Source organism: Salmo trutta, chromosome 6 (assembly GCF_901001165.1).
Source record: "Salmo trutta chromosome 6, fSalTru1.1, whole genome shotgun sequence".
In the NCBI taxonomy this organism is placed as follows: domain Eukaryota; kingdom Metazoa; phylum Chordata; class Actinopteri; order Salmoniformes; family Salmonidae; genus Salmo; species Salmo trutta.
The window spans coordinates 31,423,869-31,430,699 of NC_042962.1; the positions used below are offsets into that span (position 1 = coordinate 31,423,869).

Genomic DNA, 6,831 nt, shown 5'->3' on the forward strand with positions numbered 1-6,831 from the left:
AGATAGAAGGCACCAGCTATCTCTGCTAGCCTATCTCGCCACCCCCAAGCGGCTGCCTACAGCGACAACAAGGACAAGCCATTAGCAATCCCTTTTCACCGGGGAAATCCCAAAGCCATACCCTTTTCATTCTACACCAGGTCCCTTGGCGGAGAGGGCCCCACTAGCACGTCCACCACCCACCAGCAACAAACACCAGACTGCCGACGATGACGTTACGCCCCACAATCCAATTCGCTGTGACATTACCTACCGGTCTCAAGATGGCAGAGCGTCTGCTCCCCCAGCTCCCTCTACTGGCCCATTGATGTAGGTTTATGTCCTGACACTGCCTGCTCCCCCTACTGGCCAGGAGTTTGCCGACAACACATTTTTGTCTATGTTTTCCCCATCCTTGCTCCCTCTCCATGTTGTCTTCTCTGTTATCCATGTTCTCATCCCTGTGCCTGCAGACCGACCACAAACAAATAGTCCCTCCCACAATTATCCCATCTACCAATCTTCTTTCTAATATAATGGGTACAACAGCAGCCTCCCCCCCTCGATAACGTTACGTCCCACAATCCCATTCGCTGTGACATTACCTACCGGTCTCAAGCTGGCAGAGCGTCTGCTCCCCCAGCTCCCTCTACTGGCCCATTGATGTAGGTTTATGTCCTGACACTTCCTGCTCCCCTGTTGGCCAGGAGTTTGCCGACAACACATCTGTGTCTATGTTTTCCCCATCCCTGCTCCCTCTCCATGTTGTCTTCTCTGTTATCCATGTTCTCATCCCAGTGCCTGCAGACCGACCACAAACAAATAGTCCCTCCCTCAATTTTCCCATCTACCAATCTTCTTTCTAATATAATGGGTACAACAGCAGCCTCCCCCCCTCTCCATCTCCTGCCTCATCACAGCTATGGATTGCTGCTCTCTGCTCCTAAGCCCTCTATTTCGCCCTTCTGACAGGCCACTTTCTCCCTCTCCCCGCTCTCTCTTTTTAGTTGAACACAAGTACTCTACCCATATCCCCTGTCTCCCTCCTCTATCTTTCGTACCCGAACAAAGATTGCGAACTGGCATTCGATGCAGTCTTTTGGCGGTGCTCCCTCTGCTGGCCTGGAGGTCCTTTCCTGCTGCCTCTTCCGGGTCTTCTCCCCCTGCTGGCCCCGAGATACTTTCGTGCTTCCTCTTCAGCCGCTGTCCCCCTTGCTGGCCCGGCGGTAACAGCCATTTCGTCCTCGTGCCCGCAGGCCACAATTCCATCCCTCTTCACCCCAGTGCAACCAGCAATATCCCCCACTACCATCACCAGCGTAACGCGCAACACCCCCTACCCCCCGCCTCCATCCAACACATCAACAGCGTCACTAGCCTAACCATCTCCCAGATCACCTGTGCTCCACTGGCAGATCGTCCAGGACCCAGCCGCAAGAGCCTTCGACCTGGCCACATGAGTCTTTGTTCCAGCCTTCGACCCGGCCTCATCAGACTTGGACCCGCCTTCGACACAGTCTCGTCCACCTCCCAACTTCCTCCTCATTATTCACTGAAGCCTGTTCACCCGGTTCACATCCAATGAGCGACGACGTGTCTCTCCATTCCACCACCACCATCCCTCAGCCTTCGGACGGCCTCATACTGACAGTACGGATTTTTGGGGTACGGATTTTTGATCTTCAGCAACAATACCTCCCGGATCCCTACCTACCTACCTCTACCACATGAGCACCGGTCTACTGTACCAGTCTGCCAGCAACCTTGCGCCTTGCCCTGGTTCACAAGCAACCTAAATGTTTTACATACTGAACATCCACGTTATTGATCAAAAGTCTCCATGCCACCTTTCGCCACCCAACGAAATACAACAACAATTCAAGTTACCTTCAAGGAACCATCTAGCCTATATGGTCTATGTGTTCAAACTCACCAGCTGAAGAAAAATGGGTTCCCCGGTCAATCGAAGTGTGTCTCAAGGTTTCTTCCTTACAGGGAGTTTTTACTTGTCATGCTGTCTCTCCAGAATTCCCCCTTCAAGTCCTGTTCCTCACAAGCTTTCTTCCTTCCAGGTAGTTTTCCTTGGTCATACTGACTCCAGGTTCTCCCCGCCGCATATAGTTCCTCACAAGGTTTCTCCCTTCTAGGGAGTTTTCCTTGCCCATGCAAGCTATCCGGCATCTCCCCCCTCAAGCACAGTTCCTCACAAGGTTTCTTCCTTCCAGGGAGTTTTCCTTGGTCATACTGATGCCACGTTCTCCCCTGTCACATTTAGTTCTTTAATAGGTTTCTCCCTTCTAGGGAGTTTTCCTTGCCAAGGCAAGCTATCTGGCCTCACCCTCGTTGAGTCTAGTTACTTACAAGTTTCTTCCATCCAGGGAGTTTCCTTGCTAATGTTGGTTCTCTATCTCTACAGAATCGCTTCCTACCAAACTTCAACTGATACTGAATTATCACCACTTCCAACTAATTTGATTCTGCCCGTCACCCCAGCAGCTTTGACATCATCATCCAATCTCAAGGATCCCTCATCTTCACCTTCAAATGAATCAAGAGCAGCTCGCCAAATCCACCCGGTCTTTCTGTATCGCTTCCCATCCTTCATCAGCCTCTACGAACCTCTAACTCACTCATCAACCTCCGGCGATCACAGAATGAAGCCCCTCTTCATCACAGAAACTGGTCACGTAACCTCCTGCCAATGGTTCCACCTTCATCTTCGCCGCACCCTCACCAAATCTGCCAATAGCTGCCTGATCACTCAGATAATCTCCCAGACCGCTGGTCCCCCCAAGCTTACCACATCTACATCTGATCAAACCCACAAGATCTCCTTCAAGCCCACACTACCCTCTGTTCTGGAATTATCATCCGGTAGTCCTGAGTTTTTGGGGTCTGCACTGTACAATCAGCTGCCTCAAATAGGACTCCTTCACCAAACACCCAGAGTCCCAATCCCCAGCTGATCCTGTCACTCCTCCATGACCACTCCACCATGACCTGAATCACTATGCCACTCCAACATCAAGAGCAGCCCTTTCCTCCAGAACTTCAGACAACCACACCCCTCCACCAAGAGCCCCCACTCTTTGTTGTCCTACTGACAACCATGTCCTCCAACAAGAGCACCCGCTTTTCATAAACTACACCACTCCACCAAGAGTGCCCGCTTTTCATTGTCCTACGGACAACCACACCCTTCTACCAAGAACTTCCACTCTTCATAGTCTTACGGAGTGGGTGCTCCACCAAGAGCACCCGCTCTTCATCATCCTTCAGACAACCCCACCCCTTCACCTAGTGAACTGACAGTTTATACAGTTATTTTATTCTGATGATTGAACTCTGAACACATCAGTGTATCTTACCTGGTAAAATAAGGGTACAATAAAAATGTAATAAGAAATCTACATCTTGACTACCACTACTGTGTCCATATTGCCTATTCCTATACTATATTCAAATGCCAGTAAGCAAGGAAAAGTTTGGCACAACAACACAATTTATGTCAGTAGAAAACTACTGTAACTAACCAGCTAACTACTGTACCTAGCCAGCAAGCTAGCTAGCAAAGCTATTGGAATGCAAACGGGTTAATATAACCATTCATATAACTCTAACATAACACATTTATTTTCTTCTAAATATTAGTTAGCTGGCTAGCATTTATGAGGCCAGCAAATAGTGTCTCTCACATGCTAGGAATGTATGTCTTCCAACTTCAATATGAAAAGGTGCCTCTTGCTTTCAAATCAAAGGTTTTCGAGAGGCTTGTGGGTGGAATGTTGATGATGTTGCCCACTGTGTGCGCTTTCAGTAGCTTGATTGATCCATTCAATATATTCTCAATTGGCGCTGATGAAAATGTAATCTAAAGTGCATTATAGTGGCTTGAAAACAGAGGTGAATGCATATTCAATAGGAGTGTGTGCATTCATTTAGTTATTGAGCTTGTTCTGGGTGATTTCATGGGGCAACAGTTGACAAGCAATGTATTTCCCTTCCATTTGGGACATTTATTGTACTGAACAACAACATTTGCCTAGAAGTAGCTTAGTTTATAAAAGTCTGCGCTGTCTCTTTAGCCAGTAATGACATCATTCACGAGGCAAGAGGGAGGCAGCCCAGAGTCAATTTTGCTGAGGCAATAGATAATCTTTGGGAGAGACGTGAGAGAGAGACTGATTAAGTGAATGAATAAAGTTTAGGTGGAAATCAGCTTTGAAATCAGCATATATATACCAGATTTTAGCTAGCATTGGTAGGCATTTTTGACAAACTTTGCTTGCGACGGCAAAATTGCCATCTGTTTAAAGTAAATTTGAAGACATCATAATGACAGCAAAATTGATTCCTACTAATTATTTAGCTGTGTTTCAAGGTGGAGAAATACATGGCCTCAGAGATCTGTGAGCAGTCCATCGTAGTCTCCATGATCAACCATGACGGTAAAATGATTAATGTGGCAGACATGCGGCTGATCACCAAAGCACACATACAGAAACGGCGTACGTTGGATCTGCTCATTGGTGGGAGCCCAAGCAATGACCTGTCCATTGTGAATTCATCGCGGAAGGGATTGTTTGAGGGGACGGGACAGCTGTTTGTTTTGTACTACCGGCTGCTGCACATCATGAAGCCCAAGGAGGACCTGCGGCTGTTCTTCTGGCTCTTTGAGAACACGGAGTTCATGAAGAACCATGTTAAGGCTGACTTCTGCCGCTTCTTAGAGTGTAACCCAGTTGTGGTGGATGCAGTGAAAGTGAGCCAACAGAGCATGCTACTTCTGGGGGAACATCCTTAAGATCAACAGGCCCATCACAAAGGATTGCAACCTTCAGGATTGCATAGAGATTAGAAGAGTAGCTAAATTCACCAATGTTCGGACTGTCAACACAAACCAAAACTCAGTCAAGCAGGGCTCCCTGTCTCAGAGAAAGGCTTGGATGACAACTTGTGGATTACAGAATTAGATAAGATTTTAAATTTAACAAAACACTACACGGATGTAAAGAACATGAATCTCCAGCAAAGGCAGAAGGGGCTAGGGAAATCCTGTGACTCACCACCTCTTTGCTTCTATTTATCCTACAAACAGCTTTCCTCCTTCCCTTCCCAGCTACCAAGAAGTTTAGCAACAGCTACAGAGATAGGGGAGGTATCAATGGGAGCTCCTCCGTGCTGTAGCCCTATTGAGTCACAACTGGATTCATACAATCATGTGAATCTCTATAGCAAAAATAGTCAACATAGGAAGAAATAAAGACAACATTGTTTTTATTTCAATTAAATGATGATGACAATGCCAAGTGAGACATTGATAATGTGGTTGCCCATCTTAAAAAAAATTGTTTTGAATGTGCAGGTCATAGTTTTCTGACACGTTTTGGGAGAACATTTTGGGAGTGCTCCGCTCATATGCGAGGCATGTCCCAGATTAATATGGTTTTAACCAATTAGCTACTCGAAAGTATTAACTTCCATTCTCTTATATTGGACAGGCATCATTTCACATTTTAACAAATAAACAGTTAAAATCAAACAAGTATAATTACGCATGCACATATTGTGTCGGTCTGTTCCGGTAGAATCTAACAGCATATTTATCTCATGCTGATTGATTGAAACCTGCCATGTCAAAACGCAAGCCTGTCCATGTAACAAGCAAGAAAACCCTATCACTTTTCCTCTTTTGTCATATAATAGGACATGCAGTGCATTCTAAATGCAATCAGTGTTTTAAATATCAAACTGGGTTATGGATGACAGAACTTATTAATGACAGATATCAGGGCAGCTCTGTGGTGGAAGCAAAAAAAAATGGTTGGGCTATTAAAGTGATAAAGCAGACATTTTTTTGGGGGGCTAACACTCACGAGCCAAAATGGGTCCCCAAACATTATGTTTCACCTTATTGTTCAGACTTGGGATAAGTAGACTTAAAATGGAGTCAACATTTTACTTAAGTCCATGTTGTCAATTTATCTCAAGCCTGAATGGGGCCAAAAGGAAGAAAAGAAACAACTCTGGTGTGCATTTGGAGCAGGTTGGCATTTATTGAGATGACTCATGTACTGGAGGCAGCTCTGCAGAGTGGTCACTAGTTGGCACAGCCACAAAGTCATAGAATCTGTCGGTGACGTTTAAGATTAGGGAGGACCATTTTTTTCACCCAGCTCAATGTAACATCAATAGGTTTAGGCTACTACATGATACTCAAATTTGACCTATTGTACCAGTCAAAAGTTTGCACACACCTACTCATTCCAGGGTTTTCTTTATTTTTTTGTATTTTCTACATTGTAGAATAATAGTGAAGACATCAAAACTATGAAATAACATGGAATATATGGAATCATGTAGTAAACAAAAAAGTGTTAAACTAATCAAAATATATTTCATATTTGAGATGATTCATAGCCACCCTTTGCCTTGATGACAGCTTTGCACAATCTTGTTCTTAATATTTTGCGTTCTTGATCTGGGTTCTACAATTGATTAGCACTATTCATTGTTTACCTTTATTTAACTAGGCAAGTCAGTTAAGAACAAATTCTTATTTTCAATAATGGCCTAGGAATAGTGGGTTAACTGCCTTGTTCAGCGGCAGAATGACAGATTTTTACCTTGTCAGCTCAGGGATTCCATCTTGCAACCTTTCGGTTACTAGTCCAACGCTCTAACCACTAGGCTACCAGCTGCCCCAACTATGCAGTGATTAGCATGTTAAACAAAGCTAAAGAATATAAAGTCCAAACATCATATCAAATGACTAAGAATAAACAGTGAATATAAGACATCAAATGTACACACAACACTCACTTTGGTCAATAACTTGAAATGTCAACTGTT

General features: G+C 45.0%; 1 pseudogene; it reads left to right on the forward strand.

Moving 5' to 3' along the window:
• Positions 1-1,560: 1,560 nt before the first annotated feature.
• LOC115195114 (DNA (cytosine-5)-methyltransferase 3C-like) lies at positions 1,561-5,166 on the forward strand (annotated as a pseudogene).
• Positions 5,167-6,831: the final 1,665 nt, after the last annotated feature.